Raw genomic sequence first — 13,187 nt, 5'->3', positions numbered from 1 at the left:
GAGAGGAACTAGGAAAATGGGTACCTGAACGCATGAGAATAAAATATACCATATACAAAAAATCAACTCAAAAAGGATTAAACACTTAAATATAAAACCCGAAACTATAAAAATACTAGAACTAAATGTAGTGGAAAAGCTCCATGACACTGATCTGGCAATGATTGCTTTTTGTCCATGACTCCAAAATGGAAGCACAAAAGCAAAAATAGACAAATGGGATTATATAATACCAAGAAGCTTCTGCACAGAAAAGTAAACAGTCAAGAATGAAGAGACAATCTACAGAATGGTAGAAAATATTTCCAAACCTCACATCTGATTACAGATTAACATTAAAAACATATAAGGAGGAGCCGGCACTGTGGTGTAGCGGGCAAAGCCACCGCCTTCAGTGCTAGCATCCCATATGGGTATGATACAAGTCCTGGCTACTCCACTTCCTATCCAACTCTCTGCTATGGCCTGGAGAAGCAATAAAAGATGGCTCAAATCTGTGGGGCTCCAGCACCCACGTGGGAGAAATGGAAGAAGCTCCTTGCTCCTGACTTCAATTTGGCCCAGTTTCAGCTGTTGTGGCCATTTTGGGAGTGAACAAGTAGATGGAAGACCTCTCTCTCTCTTTCTCCCTCCCTCTCTCTGCCTCTGCCTCTCTGTTACTCTGTTTTTTGAAATAAATAAACCATTAAAAATAAGGAAATCAACTCAACAGTAAAAAGCAAATAACCAAATTATAAAATGGTTAAAATGGGCAAAGGATTTAAATAGACATTTTACAAAAAAAGAAGACAAACAAATGGCCAAGAGGCATTTGAAAAAAATGCTCATAACTAATCATCAGGGAAGGGCAGATTAAAAATCACAAAATAGCACCTTACATCTCTTAAAATGGCTATTACTAAAAACTCAAATGATAAATGTGGATGAGGATGTGGAGAAAAAGGAAACCTTGTACACTTCTGGTATAAATGTAAATTCATATAGCTATTATGGAAAACTATATGGAGGTTCCTTAAAAATTAGAAGTAGAACTACTGCATGACCTAGAGGTCCTCCATATTTACTGCAGAATTATTCACAATAACCAAGATGCAGAATCAACCTAAGTGTTCATCAACAGGTGAATAAAGAAAATTGTGGCATACATATGCAATGCAGTACTTACTATTCAGCCTTTAAACAGGAAAAAATCTAGTCATTTGCAACAATATGAAAGAACTTAAGGACATTATATTAACTGAAATGAGTCATGCACAGAAAGACACATCACATGTTCTCATTATATGTGGAATCTAAAATAGTTGAACTCATAAAATTAGAGAATGAAATGGTGATAATCAGTGGCTGAGAAAAGGACCAGGGAGATGTCGAAGATACAACACTTAAGTTACATTGGAGAAATAGGGTCAAGATTCCTACTAAACATCATGGTAACTATAGTTAAAAATGAATGACTAAGAAGGTAAATTTTGGAGCCAGCATAGTGGGTTAAGCCACTGCATGCAATGTCAGCATTCAGTATGGGCACTGGTTCGAGTCCTGGCTGCTCCACTCTGATCCCGCTCCTTGGTTAACGCACCTGGGAAAGCAGTGGAAGATAGCACAAGTACTTGGGCTCCTGCACCCATGTGGAAGACAGGAGGAGGTTCCTGGCTCCTGTCTTCAACTCTAGCCATTGTGGCCCTTTGAGGACTGAACCAGTAAATGGAAGATTCTCTCTCTCTCTCTCCCACTCTCCCTCTCCCTCTCCCTCTCCCTCTCCCTCTCCCTCTCCCTCTCCCTCTGTGTGTGTGTGTGTGTGTATTTGTGTGTGTGTCCCTCTCTCTGTCTTTTAAATAAATAAATATTTTTAAAAAACTAAATTAGGGCCGGCACTGTGGCTCACTAGGCTAATCCTCTGCCTTGCGGCGCCGGCACACCGGGTTCTAGTCATATAGCTATATGTCATATAGCATGACATAAAACAGGAACCAGAACATATCAAAGCACAGGAACAGTGGAAAAAATTATTCCAAGTTTGCTATATTTACTGAGGTTTGTCAGACAATAGTTAATAAGGTATTCACTTTTACCATAGAAGGTCAGGTGCAAAGCAAAGAAAAATAACTGCAAGAGTACTTACGATATAAAGCACCTACTATAAGCTAGATATTTGTGGAGTTGGTATAAAGATGAAGAAAGCAGATATACTGTCTTTCCCAGCTCAATTGGGAAAAGATGTTATTCAAATACTTTATATGCATTTTGGAATTTCAGCAATTTAAAGGACATTGTGAACATAAATTAAGTGCTATTTACTAAAGAGATAAGTGCAGACTCTCTTATGCACAGCTACTATAGAGTGTCCAACCCAGTATCTCACAATGAATGGGAAAAGAAAATTATATTATCCAGGGTTACCTAGAGCAATGTAATTAGACCGGGCTAGCTGTACTTTTAATATGTTGTTTAATGGAAAGATACATCTATTAAAACATCATTTTTTAATCCTAAATATTAAGCCTAACCAGTAAATTAGGATGGTTTTGAGCTGCTTACAAAAGCATAATGGGCACAATGTTGAGACAACCTCTATTGAAGGATACAGGTGAAGGCAAAACAAAGTTGTTACTAATTCTTCTACCAGGGCCTTCAGATGGGAATACACACAACATACTGCAGGTGCTCTAGAAACACTGTTCTTCAATAAGTTCAGTGAAAGCAGTCATTATTGTGTTCTGTAGTTTCAGTGACATCTCATATGCCTGTTGTCTATTGTGATGGCTCTTGTTTAAAGGAAATCTGCCAACTTATTGAATAGGAATATCTTGAATAGCCTTAGTCATTTTATATCTAAAATAAAGTTAATTAAAATGAGGATTTAGAATTCAGAAAAAATGACTTATTAAGTCATGGTAGCATGGAATATTACCACAGTCATGATTTTTCCCCATGAGACCTTGGGTAAGCTATGTGCTTTCTAATCTTATTACTTGTAAATGTGATTGTTGGACTATATAGTCTTTAAAGTTATTCTTTCAAGTACAAATGTTCTATTCTATAAAATCAAATAGTGAGAAAAATCTCATGCTTTCTTTTAGATACAAGTTTTATAAATAAGGTCATGGAAATTGGTTATTATGAAAAAATTATGCACAAAGATTTCAAATTTTTACATCTAAATAAATCTTTTCATTAGATTTTCCATAAAATTTTCAAGTACCCTCATATAATAATATTTATATAGAACAAATGCACATATAAAACAGAAATTTTATTTAATATATATTTAATGTTAAATTTATAATTTAAATTTACATATAATTTATATTATATAATTTAAATTTCTATAAAATACATTAAATTATATATTAAATATAATAATTTAAATTTTATATAATTTATATTTATAGCATAAATATATACATAATATTATGAATAATATAGTTTCATTCTGCTTTAATGGATTTTGGGATAGCAATACAATGATTCTTTCTTCCCTTTCATCAATAACCTAATTTTTTTCTGCATTTTTATAAGGCAAGTATGATCAAAAACCGAAAATTAAAAATAGCAGATAAAGAATTTCATGAAAATTTAATCATTTGCTAATCTAATGATGAAAAGTATATGGTGATCATTGCCAATTTTTAAAAGGCAAAAGAACAAATTTTGTATTCATTTCTACATATGGAGTTTTAAGAAAGACATCCGAGTATAATGGGTAGCATATGTATAAAAGTTCTTCTGGTGGTCATAGAGAGGACATACTTCATTCAACCACAAAACAGATATGTAAAACTTACTTAAAAAGAAACAGCGTAAATAAGACTTCCCCATGGAAGGCTCACATTCCCATTCCTCCAAGCTTTGGGGAGAGAAAAATGTTACTAACCTAAATAAATAAATAAATAAATAAATAAAACTTCTATGGCATATTCAGGGCTAGGAATACCCTTGTGTTCACTTGATATATCTCCCACTTGTATAACTGCCACTATTATGTAAGTAGAAAAAACAAACTTAATAAAGTATATTTTCTATATGAACACATCCCTCTATTTACTAAAGTTTATTTATTTAAAAATATAGTTAATTTAAAAGCAACCTAAGTGTCTATAAATGGATAAATGTAATAGATTACTATCCAGCCTTAAAAATGAAGAAAATTCTGTCATTTGTAATAACACAGATAAACCTGGAAGACATCATGTTCACTGGAACACAACATGATCTGATTTATATGTGGAACCTAAAAAAATTGAACTCATAAAAACAAGAGTAAAATGGTGGTTACCACAGGCTGATAATGGGAAGAGAGAAGGGGAATGGGAAATGCTGGCCAAAGGATCTAAAATTTCAGCTGCACAGAAAGAATAAACCTTAGAGATCTAGTGACCACAGTTCATTACAATGTATTGTACACTTTAAAATCATTATGAAAGTGAATTTCAAGTGTTTCATCACAAGTGGAATACAAGTATATAAGGTTGTGCCTATGTCAAAATGGCTTGATTTAGCCACTCAACAATGTATGCATATTTCAAAACATCATGTTGTATACCATAAAAGTGTGAAATAATTGTTCTGAGAAGATCTGTTGACACTAATCTTACTTGCAAAACCTGTTAAAAGGAGTTCTTCAGAGAGAAAGAAAATTATATAGATCTAAAACTCAAATCTATATAAAGAAAGAATTTTGGGAGAAATAATGAAGGCAAAATAAAATCTTTTACTTCATTAATCTTAATTGACCTAATGGGTAAGTATATTTAAAATAACAATAGCAACTACATATTCAGTTATTATAGCTTTTGGATAAGTGAAATGAATGGCAACAATGTTATGAAATAAGAGAAAATAGTTAGAAATACTCTTTTATAAGATACTTGTGCTACCCACAAAGTGGTATGATATTAAATGGATAAAATATAAATATAGAGTGTAACCTGCAGGACAATCACTAAAGAGAGTTAACAAAAGAAGTATACTAGTTTTTTTGTCAAATGACATGATAAACATGGAGAAAAAACAGAATCATACAAATGCTCCATGTTTTAAAATCAGAGAAGGTAAAAAAAAAGAATGGAAGCAAAAACAAGCACAGAATACGGGTGGTAACCAGCAAATAAGAACAGATGTGGTAGGTATTAATATAACTATCAATAATCACTTTAAAGTCAATAGTCTAACTATATCACTTAAAGAGCAGATACTATCAGAATGAATCAAAAAATAAGACCAAAGTATATGCTTCAAATTTAAACAGACAAGCAGATTAAAATTTAAAGAATGGAGAAATACATACCATGCTAACACCAATCAAAAGGAAAACTAGAGTAGTAGTTCTATTAGTTTAACACAGAGCAGACTCTGAAGCAAAGAAAATTACCAGGGACACAGAGGGGAGTTACATAATAATAAAGGAATCAATTATCAAAGAGTATATAACAATCTTTCATCTTTTTGTATCAAAAATAATGTATCAAAATATGTGCGGCATTGATTCATAGCACTGCAGGGAGACACAGACAAATCCACTACTATAGCTGGAGACTTCAACATCGCTCTCAGAAATGGGCAGCTCCATTAGGCAGAAAATGAATAAGGACAAATTTGAATTTATCAACATTAATCAACTGTAAATAATAGACATCTTGGGGCCAGTGCTGTGGTACAGTGGGTAAAGCCCTGGCCTGCAGCGCTGGCATACCATATGGGTGCTGGTTTGAGTGCTGGCTGCTCCACTTCTGATGCAGCCCCCTGCTAATGTGCCTGGGAAAGCAGCGGAAGATGGCACAAGTCCTTGTGCCCCTGCACTGACATGGGAGACCCAGAAGGTGCTCCAGGCTCCTGGCTTCAGATCAGCCAGGCTCCAGCCATTGCAGCCATTTGGGGAGTGAACCAGCAGATGGAACACCTTTCTATCTCTCTGCCTCTGCCTGTAACTCTGCTTTCAAATAAATAAACAAATCTTAAAAAAAAAAAAAAGGGACATCTCAAAACTACTTCATCCACTGCAGCAGAATGCACAGTCTTCACAAGCTAATATGGAACATGTAGCAGGATGGGCCACATTCTATGCCATAACACACAGCTTAACAAATTGAACAGAAATCTTACAATGTCTGCTAATAAACAGAATTCTCAATGGAATTAAACTAGAAATTAGAAACAGAAATATAGCTAGCAAATCCCCAAATACTTGGAGATTAAGTAGCTTCTCTAAATGACACATAAGAAGATATCAGAAGTGAAATTTAAAAACATTTTGAACTAAATGAGAATGAAAATGCAGCTTATCAAAATATGTGGGATACAATAAAAACAGTGCTGAGAGAATGCCATTTTTCCCTTCCTTTATTTTTCTTTTGATTTTTTAGATAATTGTTCTAGCAAGAAACACTAGTACAACGTTGAATAGAAATAGTGATATCAGACATCTTATGTGGGGAAAGCCTTGAGTTTTTTCACAATAAAGTATATTAGTGGTTGATTTTCATAGATGGCCTTTATTACATTGAGCAAGTTTCCTTCTATTCCTAGTTTTTTGAGTGTGTTTATCATCCAGAGGTTGCTGGATTTTGAAATGCTTCTTTTTGTGTCTAATAACATAATCCTGTAGTTTCAGTTTCTTACTCTACTGCTGTAGTAGTGAATTATATTACTTGACTTTTAAATGTTAAACCAGTCTTGTATTCCTGAGATAAATCATCCCTGGTCATGTTTTGCATATTGCTATATTTGGTTTGCTAGGTTTTTTTTGGTTTTTTTTTTTGTTTGTTTTGTTTTTTGTGTTTTTTTTTGTTTTTTTTTTTGTTTTTTTTTTTTTTTTTTTTTGACAGGCAGAGTTAGACGGTGAGAGAGAGACAGACAGAGAGAAAGGTCGTCCTTCCGTTGGTTCACCCACCCTCCAAATGACAGCTACAGCCGGTGCACTGCGCCGATCCGAAGCCAGGAGCCAGGTGCTTCTGCTAGTCTCCCATGCAGGGTGCAGGGCCCAAGTACTTGGGCCATCCTCCACTGCCTTCCCGGGCCACAGCAGAGAGCCAGACTGGAAGAGGAGCAACTGGGACAGAACCCGGCGCCCTGACTGGGACTAGAACCCGGGGTGCCGGTGCCGCAGGCGGAGGATTAGCCAAGTGAGCCACAGCACCAGCCAGTTTGGTAGTTTTTTGCTAAGGATTTTGTGTATGTATTCATAAAAATAATGGTCTGTAGCTTTCAACTTTTTAAATCTTTGTTTTAAATTTATTTGAAAGGTACAGAGATATAGAGATAGATACAGAGAGATCTTCAATATGCTGGCTCACTCCACAAATACATGCAATGGCCAGGGCTGGGCCAAGCCGAAGCTAGGAACCTGGAATCCAATCCATGTCTTCCACGTGGGTGGCTGGGTTCCAAGTACTTAAAGCATCATCTGCTGCCTCCATGGGCATCCATTAGTAGGAAGCTGAATAGGAAACAGAGGAGCTGGAACTTGAGCCAAGGCACTCTGATATGAGATGCATGCATCCTAAATGGCAACTTAATTGCTGCACCAAATGCCACCTAAGCTTATATGTTTTTTTCACTTTCTCTCTCTCTCTTTCTTGCTTTCTTTTGTGATCTTTGGATTTGCTATCAAGATCTTACTGGCCTGTACAATGAGTTTGGAAGTGTTTTCTCCACTTGGAAAAGTTTGCAAAGAATTGGTATCAATTTTTTAAATATTTCATAGACTCACCAGTGAAGCTGTCTTGATCTAGGCTTATCTTTGTGGTAAGTTTCCTGAGTACTAACTTAATCTCCTTACTTCTCTATTCAGTTTTAGGTTAAATCAGATTTTCTATTCCTTAAGTCAATTTTAGTGTTTTGTGTCTTTCTAGGATGTTCATTTTATCTAAGGTATCTGATTTGTTAGCATTTGCTTGAATATTTCAAAATGAGTATATTATTTTTATTTTCTAAGTATTACATATATTCTTGATTCTAAATTTTCAAGCAAAAAGTAAAAATTCAAGTATTTACAGGTAATTTATATATAAATTTATATACAAATATTAAAGAATATCTCAAAAAAATTCATGGACAATGGTTAAGTTTATAGGGGTAGATACTGGGTGCAGCAGTTAAGATGCCCACATCTCACATCAGAATGCCTGGGTTTAAATCTTAGTTCCACTCCTAATTCCAGCTTCCTGTGAATGTAGACCCTGGGAGATAACAGGTTATTGCTCAAGTGGTTGGGAGACCTAGATTGACTTCCAGGCTCCCAGCTTCGTGCTTTGTCCCGAGGCTATTGTGGACACTTGGAGAGTGAACCAGGAAGGATGAGCTCTCTTTTTTCTGCCTCTCTGTTCTCAAATACAATTTTAAAATAAAAAATTTCAATTTAAAAATTAAAATATCTCAATATGAGATAAAAAATAAAAATTCAGACACGTTCATAAATGCACACAGAAACTAACAAAAGGTTAAATATAAGGAAACAGCAAAGATATGCCTGGTAAATAAAGCACAAGGAAAGCAGAGATGAAGGAATTACTTTCATAATAAAAAAATCAATTCTGGGCCCCGCACTGTGGCACAGTGAGTTACGCCACCATCTGCAGCACCAGCATCCCATATTGGCACAGGTTCTAGTCCCAGCTGCTCCATTTCTAATACAGCTCCCTGCTAATGTGCCTGGGAAAGCAGCAGAGGCTGGCAGAAGTGTTTGGGCTCCTGCACCCATGTAGGAGACCCTGGTTCCTGGTTTCAGTATGGCCCATCCCTGGTCATGTGGTCATTTGGGGAATGAACCAGCAAATGGAAGATCTCTCTCTCCTCTATATCTGTCTCTCCTCACTGTAACTCTGACTTTCAAATAAATAAATATTTAAAAGAAAATCAATTCTGAAAACATTAACTAGGAAAAAAGGGGAACTTTTAACAAAAATAATTATTCACAAATGAGAACGAAAATGCAGCTTATCAAAATAGACAAAGGTCTTAGACAAAGGTCTAAGACACTGACATCCAGGACCAGAATCTGCATCTCAAAATCATCCCCAAAACCTTCTAGGTGCAGCCCAGTATCTACACTTCAAACATCCTGCCCTGCCTGGATCCTGAGATGATTTCCCAAGGGGCCCTGCCCCTTCTACCCGATAACCTTCCAGGGGGTCCTGCCCATCCTTCCTCTAACCCAGGGCAGTGCCAGCCAGGCTTCCTCCTGTCTGATAACTTCAGGGGGAAAACTCAGAAAGGAATTTTTAGTATTTACATCCAAAAAGTCCTTTGTTCCAAGAGGAGCAGAGGTGGGGAGGCAAGGCCCATCCCCTTAAAAACCCCAGCCTCAACCGGACTGCGCACTCAGCCCTCTGCCTCTGCTGAGCCACCCGCCTGGCCTGCCCAGGTGTACTCTCCCCACTCAACCATGTAACCTCACTCTTCCATCAGTCCGAGTGACTGGGCACTCTCTCTCAGGTTCTGTCTGGAGAGGTGCCCATCTGTTCTTATGGATGTCCCTTCCCTAATAAACCTTGCTATTTTACTTTCCACTACTCTCTGTCTCATGCCTGAATTCTTTCTTGTGCGAAGACAAGAACCCTGCCATTCACTGGTAACAGAACTAGAATCTGATCCTCTGTTAAAGCAATGAGGTTTTTACAATATTTCGAAATTGTCTTAAAAATCTGTTTAAAGATAATTTTGTTTAATTGGTGACTCTGTTTTCTAGCCAGCTCCAGTAATCTATTTTCTCTTCCCTAGTTCTGACTCTGTTAAAATTGTTCCAAGTGAGGGCCCGGCGCCGTGGCTCACTTGGTTAACCCTCCGCCTTGCAGTGCCGGCATCCCATATGGGTGCCAGGTTCTAGTCCTGGTTGCTCTTCTTCCAGTCCAGCTCTCTGCTGTGGCCCGGGAAGGCAGTGGAGGATGCCCAAGTGTTTGGGCTCTTGCACCCGCATGGGAGACCAGGAAGAAGCACCTGACTCCTGACTTCAGATTGGCGCAGCACCGGCCATAGCGGCCATTTGGGGAGTGAACCAACAGAAGGAAGACCTTTCTCTCTCTCTCTCTCTCTCTCTCTCTCTCTCTCTCTCTCTCACTGTCTATAACTCTACCTGTCAAAAAAAAAATAAAATTTTTTCAAGTTATGGAATATGATTCTATGCACACTAGCTTTTAAATTAAAGGTTTTATCTCCGATTTTTGGAATGACCAAAGAGCCATAGATTTTGTATTCTGTTAATCTAATCTATTATGTTCTCTTAATGTCTCTGTTAAGTTCTGATTGTTTAAAACAGCTGAGTTTTTATTAAGAGCTATGGTTTATTTAAATATACACTTATTTTATAACATTTGAGATATCACCTTGTAACAGTGATCAAATCTGGTCTATATTATGTCATAATGTTGAGGGATTCTATTTCTACTAGATATTTTAAACCTCCTTGGCATACCTGACAGGCATTCAAAAAAAATTCCATATTCTTTGGACTTTGATATTTTCAGCTGGGCTCCTGGAAATAGTAAAGGATATATGCCTCTCATCTTGTAGAGACACCAACTAATAAGGCTATTTGGATTATATTAAGGTACTGTCAAGATGTGAAGCAGTGCTAAATTTTAAGTTATGATAATGCAAAATGCTACTGACATAAATGTCCAAAAGTTAAAAAGTATAATGATCTTGTGTTATCAGACATGATGGTTATCTGAATGAGAAAGGCCCAGAGGCCTAAAAGGGATAAATGTTTTGTAAAATTCTACCATAGACTTCTAGTTTAGACCATCAAAGATTAGAGATAGGACTTGAGCACCCCTCTAAAAGGCTTCCTCTGGTCCGCTCTAACAAAAACCAGGGAAAAGAGAAGGCTGGGCAGCAGAAGCATTGTAAAGATAGATGGCAGGCCAATCAATGACTGCTGAACACAGTGATCTGCCATCAAGGAGACCCAACAGGCCAACCCACTGCACTGGTTTATATGGAAAGCCAGGGCTTCAGTAGAAGCCAGCTTATGAAGAGCCCTGGCAGCTCTTCCAGACAAGAGTTGGGTCACTGGAAATGGAACTGCCCTGGATTGAAGGACACCCAAGTCAGAGTCACAGACCTTATTGGCTCTAAGCTGAAAAGCCCTTCACTCAGCCCAGCTTCCAAAGTAACAACCACTGCTGAGGAAACGGCCAAGGAGGGTCAGCAACATTGCAGGCAGAACTGTAAATTTCCTGTTAGAGATGTCACCTGCCTTTACCTGACCAGCTCTCCTCCCAGGCCAGCTAGGTAATGGACGTCAACAGGGTGCCTTCCCCAAGGAGGTTCACACCTCCCTTAGGATATATCTCATGTAAAGAGAAAAATAGGCCTGGGCTTCATGACTGGCAAGGCCTTAAAACCCACCTGATTATTATCAAGCCCTTTCTGATTATTATCAAGCCCTTTCTGTCAGTTTCTAGTTGCCTCTCAATTGGAAAACTTATTCATGGTTTAGACAGCATCTTTCTTACTCTTACATCAATGGCTCTACTCCTGACCCATGTGTATTCACGGTCCTCTCTTCCTCCACTTAACATTATATGATTATTCAGAACTTTTTCTACAAACTCCCTCCTCTCCCTCCCTAGGGAGCCTCTCATCACTTAGTTAATGCCGCTCCTAGGACCATAGGCTACTATTCTAACCCTGGCTTTTATACTACATTGTCTGCTTAAGTATTTATAGGAAGTGATAATGGAATGGACCAAACCCTTCACCAACCAGGCAGTCAACCAAATGCTATTACAGGGATAAACTCAGCTCTGCACCCAGGACATCATGACTTTAGACATCACCCCATGTCAACAGGAAGCAGCTCTAGAAGATAGATCATCATCCTTCCACCCATCCTGGACTTTTGGGGCCAATGCAATGCCATACAACACTTGCTTTATAAAAAACAAAAGGGGGAAATGTTAGTAAAATGGTCAGTCTTATCTGTGGTACCATCTTAGGCTCTGGCCTCATTGCCATTTTGTACAATAAGCTTCATTCTAAGCCTAGCCTGGCTTACTAGAAGTCAGGTGACCAAATGGCCCAATCACAAGTGTCAGCTCACCCCCACCCTAACAGGATTTGCCGCTCCCATTTCCTTACCTCTGCAAAGCTATATAAGACCTGTTCTCCCAGTACAGGCTGCTGTACTCTGTGCACGGGGATGCAGCCTGTCAGGTTCCCCCCACCTGACAATAAACTTTTTCCCTTACTCCGGTGTTTGCTGTGTTTTGTGGCATCCTTTCCTTTCAACCATGGGAGAGAAACTAATCTCAATTAAAGCAAAGAAATAAAGAAAACATTCCAGGAAGAGATTTGAAAACAAAAAAGAATGGATTAACAATGGCATCAGAGCTTCAAGTAACACTGTAGAGATAGATGCAAGGCTAGTAAGAAAGAATCATGGGTAAGAAGCTACAGAGTAGATCTCAAAAAAAAAAAATTGTGGATTAGGGAGTGGCATGCTTCACAGTGCTAGGGAAAAACAGTGAGGAGAACAGTGTAGGAGGTTTGGCTCGGTGGGGAATTGGAGAGAAAACCACCCGGGGAAGCCCCACAGGAGGAGGTGAAGCAGCTTGAACCAATGTGGTGAATGTTGACACACACCCACAGAGCACAGAAAACGGGAGCCCCAGAAAGCCAGAGTTGGCAGCATTTTTGAGACTGGAAGAGGACAGATGGCACCAATATGTAGGGATAGAACTGGAATGAAGCATGGCTCTGGAGCCCAGGGAGCTGGCGGTTGTTGGCAGTTGACTGAGGTCCTAGTGGAAGGGGGTGGGGGGCAGCTGATTCAAACCAACCTCTCCAAAACAACATCCCCGAACCACATGAGAGAGGGTGGGTGCCATTTTCAATCAGGACTAAAACTACAGAAGCCTGCAGGTACGCAAGTAACAGCTCACTGAGATGGGGCACCTGAACGAAGCACTGGCAGCAACAGCAGGCAGCCGTTAGGGTAGTGACTCTAGTGTGTGCATGTGATCCAGAGCTATGAGCAGAGGGAATGGTCCTCAGTCCCCCACTGACTCAGCTTGGCCAGGAGGTGGCTGAGCAACTAGAAGGGACAGAGGGGCACCCGCACCAGCAACACCCTCTGGTTTTGGCATCTGCGGGAACTTTATGTGCTGAGACCTAGGGGCCAAGGGGCTACAAGAAAAGATTCAGGGCATCGCAGGGAATCAAGTTCTATCATGCCCAACTTGGTGTTA

The 13,187-nt window shown here is 38.7% G+C and overlaps 1 protein-coding gene across 8 annotated transcripts in view; it reads right to left on the bottom strand.

The window, feature by feature from the left end:
* The window catches only part of MSRB3 (methionine sulfoxide reductase B3), a 216,883-nt gene that overhangs the window by 55,524 nt on the left and 148,172 nt on the right, over nt 1–13,187 (bottom strand). The window lies entirely within an intron of this gene.

The sequence above is a fragment of the Oryctolagus cuniculus genome, chromosome 11, assembly GCF_964237555.1.
Source record: "Oryctolagus cuniculus chromosome 11, mOryCun1.1, whole genome shotgun sequence".
Classification (NCBI taxonomy): Eukaryota; Metazoa; Chordata; class Mammalia; order Lagomorpha; family Leporidae; genus Oryctolagus; species Oryctolagus cuniculus.
Note: the sequence above shows the minus strand (reverse complement) of the source record. Positions and strands in the feature narration are given on the sequence as shown.